The sequence below is a fragment of the Oncorhynchus clarkii genome, chromosome 17 (genome assembly GCF_045791955.1).
Source record: "Oncorhynchus clarkii lewisi isolate Uvic-CL-2024 chromosome 17, UVic_Ocla_1.0, whole genome shotgun sequence".
NCBI classification, from domain to species: Eukaryota; Metazoa; Chordata; class Actinopteri; order Salmoniformes; family Salmonidae; genus Oncorhynchus; species Oncorhynchus clarkii.
The window spans coordinates 39,946,630-39,960,339 of NC_092163.1; the positions used below are offsets into that span (position 1 = coordinate 39,946,630).

At 39.9% G+C, this 13,710-nt stretch overlaps 1 long non-coding RNA gene across 1 annotated transcript; it reads right to left on the reverse strand.

Annotated features, from left to right (window-relative positions):
* Nucleotides 1-539: 539 nt before the first annotated feature.
* Nucleotides 540-1,116, reverse strand: LOC139370856 (uncharacterized). The gene is made up of 3 exons (XR_011627189.1): nt 1,098-1,116; nt 921-987; nt 540-650 (listed from the first exon to the last, which is right to left on the reverse strand). It is a non-coding gene; the product is annotated as an uncharacterized lncRNA (long non-coding RNA).
* Nucleotides 1,117-13,710: the final 12,594 nt, after the last annotated feature.

The window sequence follows — 13,710 nt, forward strand, 5'->3', positions numbered from 1 at the left end:
GGCCCCTGGGCAGTAATTGGACCATTACTACAAGACTTAGATAGCTGGCTAGATTACTTGCCAAGCAATCTATAAAATCTTAGCTGACATGGGATAATTGAGTGACTGTCAGTGACTGAAATAACAAGAGAAAAACTTCTGATGTAGAACCACATTTCGAAACTGCACGTTGTGTATTCTACTATCCTACTGTTGCTTTTGGAGGGGGAGGGGCCTCTAGCGGCTGCTTACTGAATGTTACTTATAAATAGAAACGGTACTGTAGTAGATGTTTTAGATACTTATTTACAGTAACATGATGTGTGATAAATAAAGGACATCCTGAAAGAAACAATATTTATGTGAGACATACAGAGAGCCAGTGGTGTAGTTTCAGTGTGTCTGCAGAAGACTGTAAAACCCATCCGGCTGGGCTGAGGTTGCTGGTCTGTCGGGGATTGAGCTGTATATGTGGTACGTATCAGACTAGAGAAAAGAAACAGACAGTTTAACTTCAGTCCTTTAATTCTACAGTACTGTAAATGTAATGTAATTTAAAAGGATGTCAAATCAATCTGAAACTGAGAGTCGATCACAATCACCAAACACAGTGGGTGATTCTGAACTTACATTGACGTTTTCAGATGACCTTCCATTTTCTTCAAAAGGACCTGTACAACACAGAAGGAGCCTGAGTGAGTGAGTGAGTGAGTCAGTATGTGCGCACACACACACAAGTCACTTCTCCTCCTGACTCAAACCATCCTGTAGACAGACGTACAGCTCTATTCTCATGCTCTAACACATTATCTTATGTATAACTTATACACATACATGCTTACTGATATGACTACCTCAGACCAACATCCAAGCTTAAACAACTTTGAGTCCTATATAAAGCCTGACATATGAAACATTGGGACAGAGTTAAATAGACAAACCTAATGGTAAAGATGTGGATGGTACAGAAGTGATCAGGCTGTAGACCCCTGCATTCTCTGAATCAGCCTGGAGGAAAGAGAGAGAGAAAGATCCTTATTATCCCTCAGACTGTCTGTCTGTTCCTACGAAAACAAGTATGTATCTATATCCAAGGCTATTATTTTTGCTGTACTTACATCTTCATTTGCAGATACCTGCACAGGACCTGCATCTCACGGAGAGAGACAAAGTAAGAGGTTGTGTGTCTGTGTGTGTGGGGGGGGGGGGGGGGGGACAGAAGACATTATGTTACAAACTCACCCGAGGGCAAAAACGTGGACGGTACAGAGGTGATGAGAGAACAGATCCCAGCATCCCTTGAATCCAACATGCCTGCACTGCTCATAGCTCCCATCACCAAATCACCTACAACAGAAAATAAATACAACTTAAATTAGAATTTGTTGTTTGTACATGCATGTGTGTAGTTGTGTTAGTAGTGTGTGCAGTGTTTGATGTATTTTGTTTGGAACATACATTGGCTGTGATCATCCTGTCTGGCTGTAGGTCTGTACAACATAAAAGTATAAGAAGGTTGTGGTAAGAACATCTCATCATGGACAATACAGAACTAAAGGTTGATACAATCTGCATCGTATTCACAAGGGAATTCTTACCTCTGAGAATTGGTTTTCTCTGAAAAACAAATTAGACTAAATGATTGATGTTGAATATAGCCTACACTACACAATATCACCAAAAGGAGTTGAAAGATTAACCCATGTCAAAGGCACTTACATTAATATGAGAAGGAAAATGTTTGCAAGTTATTTGTTATGCAGAATCAGAAGTACTCACTGGTCCTCCTGCAGAGATAGACAGCTGTCAATCCCATCAAGAACACGCCCACTCCAGAAGCCATACCCACTGCTGTCTGCCATAATTGCACTTCTGTTTGGTGACATGATGACATCAGGAGAGGTCATTAGCTCTTAATCCAAATGTAAATACTTCAATGGTAGACAGGTGTTAGAATACCACTTTATTATTAGTCTTGGTAAACGTTTCTGTTTTCATATATGTGAGAAAAGACAGCTAGTCAGCTAAGCGTTTTACATTTGAGTCTGTGAAGGAAAATGTTATGTTTGTGCTTTTCTAATAACCAATTGGACTGGGTCCATGCAACTGACTGATTGATCGTGACTGGGAGGAATCCTCACTATCAGTATAAGCAATTTGGCAGTGCGCCAAGAACATTGTTTTGAAAACCGAAAGGGGTGTCTCAGTTTCAAGGTCTCAGCTTGGAGAGAAGAAGCCTTGTGAGGTATTGGTTGGTCACATGCATGAAACAAACGTTAATGATGAATTTTGAATAAGCTAAATCTTGCAAATATAACTTGTCTGTTTAAGCACTAAATAAGAGAACTAATGGGACTTCCCCGGCGGAGCAAGATAGAGACATGCAAGATAGAGACAGTTTGTTAACAGTTAACACACATCACAACTAGTAAACACCAATAAACAAACATCGTGTGGCCATACAAACTTTCAGTTGGACTCTTTGGTGTGTCAGTTGTCAAAGTAGGATTAACAGTCAAATCTGGTGCAAAGCAAAGTCATTAGATCTGGTTATACAATAAAGTATCTTAATGGGATGATTTAATCAATCCAAGATCAACCTCTTTTCTAGTAATTAGGCACATTTGTGATGAGGAAAGAATACAAAGACCTGGGTAAGATAAACTGAAAACAATTGACTTATTTTAACTAACTAAAGATGACCAGCACACCTGGTGTAGGATTCACTGCTGTGCTGGGGGCCAAAGGAGAGGTCAAACCTGGTGAGAAGAGATGAGAAATGTACATTTGTTTCATATCAAATAAAATAAAATGTTTTTTTGTCACATGCGCTGAATACAACAGGTGTTACAATACAACCTTACCATGAAACACTTACCATGAAACACTTACCATGAAACACTTACCATGAAACACTTACCATGAAACACTTACCATGAAACACTTACCATGAACCACTTACCATGAAACACTTACTTTCAACAATGCATTTTTTTTAAGTAAGAAAATATTTGCTAAAAAAATTCTAAAGAAATAAAATGTAATTTAAAAAATAAAAACAATAACGAGGCTATAGGTAATTCAGGTAATATGTATATGTAGGAAGGTGTAAAGTGACTACGCATAGGTAATAAACAGCGAGTAGCAGCAGCGTAAAAAGGGAGATCAATGCAAATAGTCTGGTTAGCCATTTGAGCCTTTTGGACTTAGACTTGGCGATCCGGTACCACTTGCCATGCGGTAGCAGAGAGAACAGTTTTTGACTTGCGTGGCTGGAGTCTTGACAATTTTTAGGTCCTTTCTCTGACCCCGCCTGGTATAGATGTCCTGGATGGCAGGAAGCTTGTCCCCAGTGATGTACTGGGCCGTACGCACTAACCTCTACGGTCAGATGCTGAGCAGTTGCCATACCAAGCATTGATGCAATCAGTCAGGATGCTCTCGATGGTGCAGCTGTATAACTTTTTGAGGATCTGAGGACCCATGCCAAATCTTTTCGGTCTCCTGAGAGGGCATAGGCATTGTCATGCCTTCTTCACGACTGTCTTGGTGTGTTTGGACCATGTCAGTTTGTGTATTACAGACTCGGTCAGGGAGAGGTTGAAAATGTCAGTGAAGACTCTTGCCAGTTGGTCAGTGCATGTTCTCAGTATGCGTCCTGGTAATCCGTCTGGCCCTGCAGCCAAGTGAATGTTGACCTGTTTAAAGGTCTTACTCACATCGGCAACGGAGAGCGTGATCTCACATTCGTCCGAAACAGCTGGTGATTTCATGCAAGGTTCAGTGTTGCTTGCCTTGAAGCAAGCATAGAAGGCATTTAGCTCGTTTGGTAGGCTTTCGCCACTGGGCAGCTCATGGTTGGGTATCCCTTTGTAATCCGTAATAGTTTGCAAGCCTTGGCACATCCAACGAGTAGTGTAGTAGGATTCAATCTTAAACCTGTATTAATGCTTTGCCTGTTTGATGGTTCATCTGAGGGCATAGCAGGATTTCTTATAAGTACCCGGATTAGTGTCTCGCTCCTTGAAAGCAGCAGCTTTAGATTTTTGCTCAGCGCGGATGTTGCCTGTAATCCATGGCTTCTGGTTGGCATATGTATGTACAGATGAAGTCGGTAATGTAGTGTACTCCTCAATGCCATCGGATGAATCCCAAAACATATTTCAGTCTGTGCTAGCAAAACAGTCATGTAGCATAGCATGCGTGTCATCTGACCACTTCTGTAATGAGCGAGTCACTGGTAAGTCTTGCTTAAGTTTTTGCAGGTTAGCAGGAATCAGGAGGATATAATTATGGTCAGATTTTCCAAATGGAGGGTGAGGGAGAGATTTGTACACATCTCTGTGTGTGGAGTAAAGGTGGTCTAGATTTTATTTTTCTCTGATTGCACATTTGACATGCTGGTAGAAATGAGGTAACATGGATTAAAGCTTTCCTGCATTAAAGTCTCCAGCACTAAGAGCACCACTTCTGGATGAGCATTCTCTTGTCTGCTTATGGCCTTATACAGCTCGTTGAGTGCGGTCTTAGTGCCTGCATCGGTTAGTGGTGGTAAATAGACAGCTACAAAAAATATAGATAAACTCTCTTGGTATATTGTGTGGACTACAGCTTATCATAAGATACTCTACCTCAGGCGAGCAAAACCTCTAGACTTCCTTAACATTTGCACAACAGCTGTTATTGACAAATAGACAGACCACCAGCCCTCGTCTTACCGGAGGTTTATTGTTCTGTCTTGCCGATACACGGTAAATCCAGCCAACTGTATATGATCCATGTCCTCGTTCAGCCATGACTCGGTGAAACATAAGATACGGATGGTAAAGCAGGATTATCCACTTGCAGATGAATTCTCACCAAGCATCAGGATCTGCGGCCCCTGTATCGGTCGTCTCCTCTTCATGCGAATGACGGGGCTTTGGGCCTGGTCCGTGAAAAGAAGTAAATCTTTCTCCTTCAATTCATTAAAGAAAAAATCTTCGCCCAGTGAGTAATCACTGTTCTGATGTCCAGAAGCTCTTTTCAGTCATAAGAGACAGTGGCACAGACTTGGCTCTGACCTAACATAATAATTTGTGGTGCTTTTGCCGAAAAGCCTATTTGAAATCGAACACTGTGGTGGGATTAACAAGACGTGTATCTTTAAAATGGTGTGACATACTTGTATGCTTGAGGAATTTTAATTATGAGATTTCTGTTTGAATTTGGCGCCCTGCACTTTCACTGGCTGTTGTAATATCAATCCCGTTAGTGGGATCTCAGCCATAACATCCCACATAATTCTTACATGGATATTCCCTTCATTAACTTCTAGAATGGTCTCTGCTACTTACGATTGCCTGCTGTCTGTTAAATGCTCTACATTGGGTGTCACTCTAGTATGGAACCGTGAAATGCAGGGATTGGGGACTGACCTGAACTGGGATACCATTTAGGAAAATGTATTTGTTACCTCTAAAAACCCAGCACACCAGCTTATACATAATAAGCTCATACATAGAAGTTATGCAACCACATTTAGACATTTTAAGATGAAGCTGATTCCTACTCCAAAATGTGAGAGACGGCGTATGAATGCTGTTGTAACACAAATGTTTTGGGAATGTCCTGTGGTGTCCCAGTTCTGGTCACATGTTTCGGATTTCCTTACATACATGTGTTTCCCTGTGAAGATCCACCTTTATTTTCGTTGAATGATAACTCTTCATTTGTACTGCAACTGGTTCAGAAAATAATAATAATAATGTTGGGGGACAACATCTTATTTTCTGAGAATAATATAGAATATTTTTTATTGTAAACTCCATTTCCTTCCTGTAAATGTCTCATTTGTCTGAGAAAAGACAGGTAGTCAGCTAGAGATGGATGCTTACCCAGAACACTTTCTGTGGAGCTTTGACCTCCTGGGCACATGCAAGAGAGAGACTGTTTGATAACAGTTAACACACAACACAACTTATTACGCTACTAAACTAAAATCATGTGGACTCTTAGGGGTGTCAGTTGTCAAAGTAGAACTAGAAGTCGAACCCGGTGCAAAGCAAAGTCATTGGATCTGATTATACAACAATAAAAGGTATCTAAATGGGTTGATTTAATTAATGGAATATCAACCTCTTTTTTTAATCAGGGGATATTTGTGAGTAAAAACCTGGCTAAAATAAAGCTAGTCTATTTGTTTAGGTTCTATCTGCTAACTAGAGAAAGATGACCAACACACCTGATGTAGGATTCACTGTCGTGCTGGGGGTCAAAGGAGAGGTCAAACCTAGTGAAAAGAGATTACACAAGAACAAATGTAAATTAATTTAATATCTAAGGTCATTCAATAAGCAGAAAGAGAGAAGTACACTACACATTACCTACAAATCATATGGACTAAAAGTATACAAATCTGGACAGAAATTACAAGCATGGGTCAATTCATAAATCGGAAGGAGCTTTAGTGAATTAATGTGAACAAAAATATACATGTAAGTTAAAATTAGTGTATCTACTTACTGGTAGTTGGTGTCACTGTGGTCAAAGTAGAAGTAACAGTCAAAACTAGTTGGAAACCATATGATTACACAAGAATAAGGTGTTACATTAAAATGTTGTTCACCTAATTTTACAGGCCTGTAATCTAAACCATTGACTGTACAATTGGTATTTGCTGAGATGGTCATTTAGAGGCCCAACACACCTTCTGTAGGACTCATTGTCGTGCTGGGCGGCAAAGTAGACCCAGGACCTGGAGTCAAACCCACTGAGAAAACACATATTAATGAAATTAGTATTTTTATTCATGATCGTATTAATGATCATCATGGTGTTGTTGTCCTTTTGAAATACCTTCATGACTTGTCTATTCAAAGTGGGAAAAGTAGGACTATAAAATCACTACGGACAGATTGCTTCCTGCCCTGGTAGATTATATTTCTCCTCATTATAGAGATGATAAGACCAGTTCATAAGGTGATCAAGTCTTTCAGGACAGATAAGGTGTTGATTGTTGTTGACAGCTTCCTAGAATAAGGTCACCATGTTATCTAACAGCAGAAGCCTAACAGAGTATAGATACGATCTAAACACTCGACTAGATGAACACAGACATTATAATACTTGTGCTGATGATCCCAGGCGTTGGTGTTGAGGCTGGTGTCATATCTATAGAACAGCTTAATTATCTAACAGAACAGCTTCATTTACACATTAACACAACTATTCTTATTGCTGAAACTTGTGTTGCTTTAAGTGTCACTATAAAAAGCACAAATGTGTGGACTACCTGCTATAGAAGGTGTCTGTATAGTTGTTGGATCACTGATGTGAACTCCCACCAGATCTAAAATCATTTGGGAATGAAATGTGGTATTTAGTTTGTTGGTCAGAATTAACATAGTCATACTAAGAAGATGCTGAAATAAAAGTGAGTCAGATCATGAAGACCTGCAGCACTGATAGATATGTTTAGATTATGACTCACCTGTAAAGCTGTGCCCTTCACTGCGTGGAGAGAGAGAGTTTGGTCTTGAGCTCAATCTGTAGTCACAGCTCACCTCCTTACGCCTCACTGACTGTAGACGACTGATCAGATCACTATGTTTTGGAGTGAATTGACAGAACTGCTGTCCCGATGCTGAGATAGCTTTTCTCTTCATGATCTTTGCTGTGAAGGATGGCTGACTCTCCTCTCCAACATACAGGTTACAGGTGGTGTCAGGACTGACGGATCCAGGAATCAAACAGATGATGTTGAAGTCCTCATCAATATTGACTGTAATGTCTGGTTTTGGATCTGTTAGGAAAGGACAGAGACTCCTTTATGCATCACTGTATTTGAATATAATGTATATGTCACAAGTGACACTGACTCTTACTAAACTAGACCCTGCCATTCTCTTTATATTACATGTCAGCATGTCTTATTTGATATCATGCCTATTTATGAGTGCCAAATAATCATGTGTGCTGTGTGTTTACAACGATTGCCTTTCACTTAATTCCTTACATTCTCACGTGTGAAATTAAATTTAATGAAATTGAAACGCACAGACAATTTTGCATGCTTGTATGGTGTGTAGTGATTCCACAGATCGGGAGGAAGAGCCGAACCCTGTTCGGGTAGAGCCGAACTAATCCTGCTCGGGCAGAAATGAAGGAACAAACCCTGCTCGGAAGGACCCGGGAATCACCTGCTGTGTTAGTTTGGCCCGTTGCTTGTAGTTAGCCTACAGCCCTAAATCCCAGCCTATTTATACTTTTCTAATAGGACCGTAGTGATACTGTGTATTACTGTGTAAACTGAGTTTATAAAGAACCTTTGATTGTACATTGGCCTCTCTGTGGTTGTTTGCGTGGGATCTTAGAACTCTACTTTTAACATTTACATTTCAAATATTTATTGTCTTCACAACAACTATTTGAAATTACATTGGATGAGATTGTGATTTAAACAGAATCATTAAAGACAATCTGAATATATCATTTCTTACCAAGAATAGTAACAGAGACTGAACCACTGTGCATCGATGGATAGTGAGTTTCTATAGTGTAAAAACATCTCAGTTTGAGCTCAGCAGATGAACTTTGACCTGCCCACGAGAGCAGCTCAGTCCCCGTGAGTGATTGCGTACAGGGTGAGGGTTTAGGATCTCTCCCCTCTGTGTAGAAGTAACACTGAGACACAGAGCCAGATGGGGGAGTCTGACAGATCAGCCGAACTGAGTCTCTCTCTCTGATGACTGTAGAACTGACCGTCAGCCTGGGAGGAGGTGGGTCTGTGAGATCAGGAGAATAGTGTCACCTTGAAAGTTGTATTTCAAAAACATCACAGGTAATCCATACATACTAACAGTATGGAAAATCCATTAATCAAATATTCAACTATGTCAGCATTTATGTTTGTACAAAGTACAGTAATTCCTATCATTATGTGCAATGAAGACATTTAGGAAATACGACACAAGATCTCATTTTCAGAACGAGCATAATTAATACGGTATAACAGTGACGTGTATCATTGTTTAAACCACCTACTTACCCTGAACAGTGACTGAGACAGGGTCACTGAAAGGAGATATGTGAGACCTCCTTACAGCATAGTAACATGTCACTTTGACCACATCTGGAAATGTTTGATCTGCCCTCTTGAGCAGCTCTGTTCCTGTGAGTGTCTGAGTACAGGATGAGTCTGGAAGATTCTTCCTCCCCTCTATGTTGAAGTAACAGTGAGACACAGGGAGAGATGGAGGAGTCTCACAACTCAGCTGAACTGATTCTGTTTCTCTGATGACTGTAGAACTCACTGTCAGCTGAGGAATGTCTGTGAGAATAGGGGAATTAAGCATTTAGCATTGAGTGGTTTTGAGAAATGTACTGATAGTCTAATCCCTCCTTGTTATTTCAGACTTAAGGATATTGAGTCAATTACTTTATGCTGCGACAGTGTGGGAAATTAAGGAGATATAATATATTGCTTGATTGCTTCATGTAATAGATTATGACAACACACAGTATGATAACATATCACAAGAGGAACGTGGTAATGATGGCACAACAGTACATTGTTTACAATCATTCAAATAGTCTTCTTACCCTGAATTGTGACTGTTGAAGGCTCACTGTATATGGATCTAAACTGTGAACCTGTAGCACTGTACTGACATTGTATTTTGACCTCAGCTGGTGAACTCTGACCTGTCCACCTCACCAGTAGTGTTCCTGTGAGTGTCTGTTGACAGGGTGATGGAAGGGTGAATTCTACTTTCCCCTCTATTTTGAAGTAACACTCAGAGACAGATGGAGGAGTCTGACAGTTCAGCTGAACTGAGTCTCTCTCTTTGATGGCTGCAGGAATCACTGTTAGACTGGGCTGAGGAGGATCTGTGAAATCAGTGGGATGATGGAGTGTATCTTTTAATTGAATTATAAATTCATTTTCAATGTTTAACTACTCATACAGATAATGTACAACTTAATATTATATGAGTTTGACAGAGAAAACAATTCACACACTGTTGTCTATTTAAGTAATAAACAATGAGAACCCGTGCCAGGAACAGCCCTTAGGAGGGAGTTATCACACAATAATCCTCGGCTTAGATGGACATTTTGCTTTTGTAAAACAGTTGCCAACATTTAAACAAAAGATGAAGGACATGTCTTTCATTAAAGACGTATTATTGTTCTGAGTAAATGTGTTTTATTTACATCCTTCCACCAGGACATATGCTCATTTTGGAACGTTGCTATATGGGCACAGCCAAACAACAGAAGTGATGGATTTCTTTCTGACCAGAACTGTCCCAGAGCTTGGGGAGGTGTGTCTGCGCTTGTGCTGCAGCGGCAGGTGCACAAGACAAAACATTACCAGCATCACACATATCAGTGAATCACTGTGACATATGAAATACAAGTGATAGTGTCATCAATCTGTAATAACTACGTAAAGAAGTAACAAACGTGTTAATTTATTATGTGATGTACAGTCATATCTAGGTCCTGATTGGTCAACAAGCTGATTTGACGCATCAAACAGTGTTATTTCACGTGTAACTTTTTTGAAATGCAAAGACCCAAATGGAGTTCCATACTTTTACAGATGCACAATCGAGAGCATCCTGTCGGGCTGTACGGCAACTGCTCTGCCCCCAACCGTAAGGTTCTCCAGAGGGTAGTGAGGTCTGCACAACGCATCACCCGATGGGGCAAACTAACTGCACTCCAGGACACCTACACCACCCGATGTCACAGGAAGGCCATAAAGATCATCAAGGACAACAACCACCCGAGCCACTGCTTGTTCACCCGCTATCATCCAGAAGGCGAGGTCAGTACAGGTGCGTCAAATCAGGGACCGAGAGACTGAAAACAGCTTCTATCTCAAGGCCAACAGACTGTTAAACAGCCACCACTAACATTGAGTGGCTGCTGCCAACATACTGACTCAACTCCAGCCAATTTAATAATGGAAAATTGTATCACTAGCCACTTTAAACAATGCCACTTTTATATTTACATACCCTACATTACTCATCTCATATGTATATACTGTACTCGATACCATCTACTGCATCTTGCCTGTGCCGTTCTGTACCATCACTCATTCATATATCTTTATGTACATATTCTTTATCCCATTACACTTGTGTGTATAAGGTAGTTGTTGTGGAATTGTTAGTTTAGATTACTCATTGGTTATTACTGCAGTATCGGAACTAGAAGCACAAGCATTTCGCTACACTCGCATTACCATTTGCTAACCATGTGTATGTGACAAATACAATTTGATACTTTCCAGTGCACAACACACTGACATCACGTGCAGGTGCGCGTGACTCTTGGCTGCAGTAAGAAAGCCACGCCATCTGCTCACATTCAACATAGCCTAGATTTACGTTTTTATTAGTTCTAAACAAAATAACTTTTGGGGGGCTCTCCTAACGCTTACACTGATGTGTTGATTCTTGCTTGAACAGTCACTAAGAATATAATTTGGTGTTGATCTTTGTAAATTAACTATTTTGGATGCATCAAGTTGTTAGCTAGAATGCTAAACACTCACTGACATGGCCATAGGCTGCAGCAAAAGATAGCCAAAGAGACATTTTACTGGTTGAAGTTGAAGTTATTTTTAAGTAAAATGCATTTGATTTACAATGATGACACAAACGTTATATTAAGCAGGACTTTCGTACGACCCTTAAACTCCAATTATAATCCAAAAGTAGTGTGAAATGCACTCATATGCAACATGTAAATAGAGGCTTTTTTTGTTGGCTTTCCGTTCTGTCACCATAGTGGATTGAGCAGTCAAATGGAATAGTGAATAGACTATTTTTTTGTGTTTGTAAACGTTGCCGCACGAGGGCGATGCGCGCAACGTTTGCAAACACAAAAAAGGGTCTATTCACTATACCATTTGACTGCTCAATCTACTATCTCATCAGCCCAGCCAGGCAATTTATTACCTTGATCTCCACTGTAAAAAGCATTTAGATATTATATCCCATTTATTTTAGACTAGCATTTGGTTTTCAACAGTGGAGATTTGTATTAATCTTGCTGTCTGTCTCATTCCACGGGGATGCTGACCTATGTTGACTCCAATCCTTCCCACAGTTGTGTCAAGTTGGCAGGATGTCCTTAGGGTGGTGGACCATTCTTGATACACACAGGAAACTGTTGAGCGTGAAAAACCCAGCACTGTTACAGTTCTGGCACCTAGTAGCATACCCCGTTCAAAGGCACTTAAATATTGTGTTTTGCCCTTTCCCCCTCTGAATGGCACACATACACAATCCATGTCTTTAACCTGTCTCCTCCCCTTCATCTATTTACTGATTTAAGTGGCTTTAACAAGTGACATAAATAATGGATCATAGCTTTCACCTGGATTTACCTGATCAGTCTATGTCATGTTAATGTTTTGTATAGCCAGTGTATACAGCAGCTCATGGAAGGATGAAATCGTATGGATGAATTCATCAAAATAACGTTTTTATTGAAAATATGTCAATCATTATTTTAATATTTTGGTAATTCGTTGTTTTGTCTGGTAGCCCAAAACGTTACATATTGCAGCTTTAAATCCATAATAATGATACTGACCTTTGGCTTTGAGGTACTGGAAGGTATCTAGACATAACAAAATGGGTCATTATCATGGTCTTTTTGCCATTATGAAAAATAAGAAAACATGAGATGGGATCACTTTACACAAGCTGGCGAAGCAAAACAGTCTGTAATGCATTCACAACCATGTTATCAAGCTGTGGCCATTCTTATCTGTACAAAATGCAAAATAATGACAGAGAAATTAAAAAATAAATAAGATGATCAATGGAATAAGACACATTTATTATAACCATAACATGTTGAAATATTAAGAGTTCCTAAAGTAAAAGACTAAAAGAGGGGAAAGAAGAATGGAATATCCTGAAGCACAAACAGATGTCTCATATGACAACTATGGGCTAATGTCATGTTGCAGAGGACAAGGAGGCTGAATATTCAGAACCATTTATCTGTAATTATTTTTAGGCTCTAAAGCTACCTGTCTTCAACAAAATGTATTTTGTATCATTATTGCAGGCAATTCAATTTCTAAAACCAACAAAGTAACTTGTCATGTCAGCGCCCGTTCAGATAAACCGCGTGCTTTGCTTGAAGTGCATAACATTGAACCTGTGTAGGCTGAGAACGTTTTTATATAGCCTAACTTTGAGATTAACCGTTTGATCATGCCACCTAAAAAAAAGCAGCAGTTTTGGTTAGATTACGGTTGATACATTTGTCAATTTCATTGTTAGAATCCAGCAAAGCGCCTGCTGTGGCACGAAAAACTCCTCTTCATCCACCCACGATGGTGTTGGTTAATGAAGCGCTGAAGGAGTTGGACTCTCGAATCGTCTCATCGCAGGCCATTCGCGGCTACATAACAGAGAAATATCCATCTGTGGACCTGATGAGGTTGAAGTACATGACACGCAAGTTCCTGAAAATAGGAATCGAGGGCGGGGTGTTGGTGAGGACATCAACTCGATAGCAAACGGCGCACAGGTGAGGTTTCGGGTAAGTGACCCATGCATCCTACATCTTATTAAAGTAAATGCCCAGTGTTTCCAGATTTCTATTAAATATGACCTATAATTTACAACATGAGTGAAATGATTTTCCTTCCCAAAAATTGTAATTGAGTATGTTAAAGCAGCATTCCTGTTTGAATAGGGTTTTTTATTTATA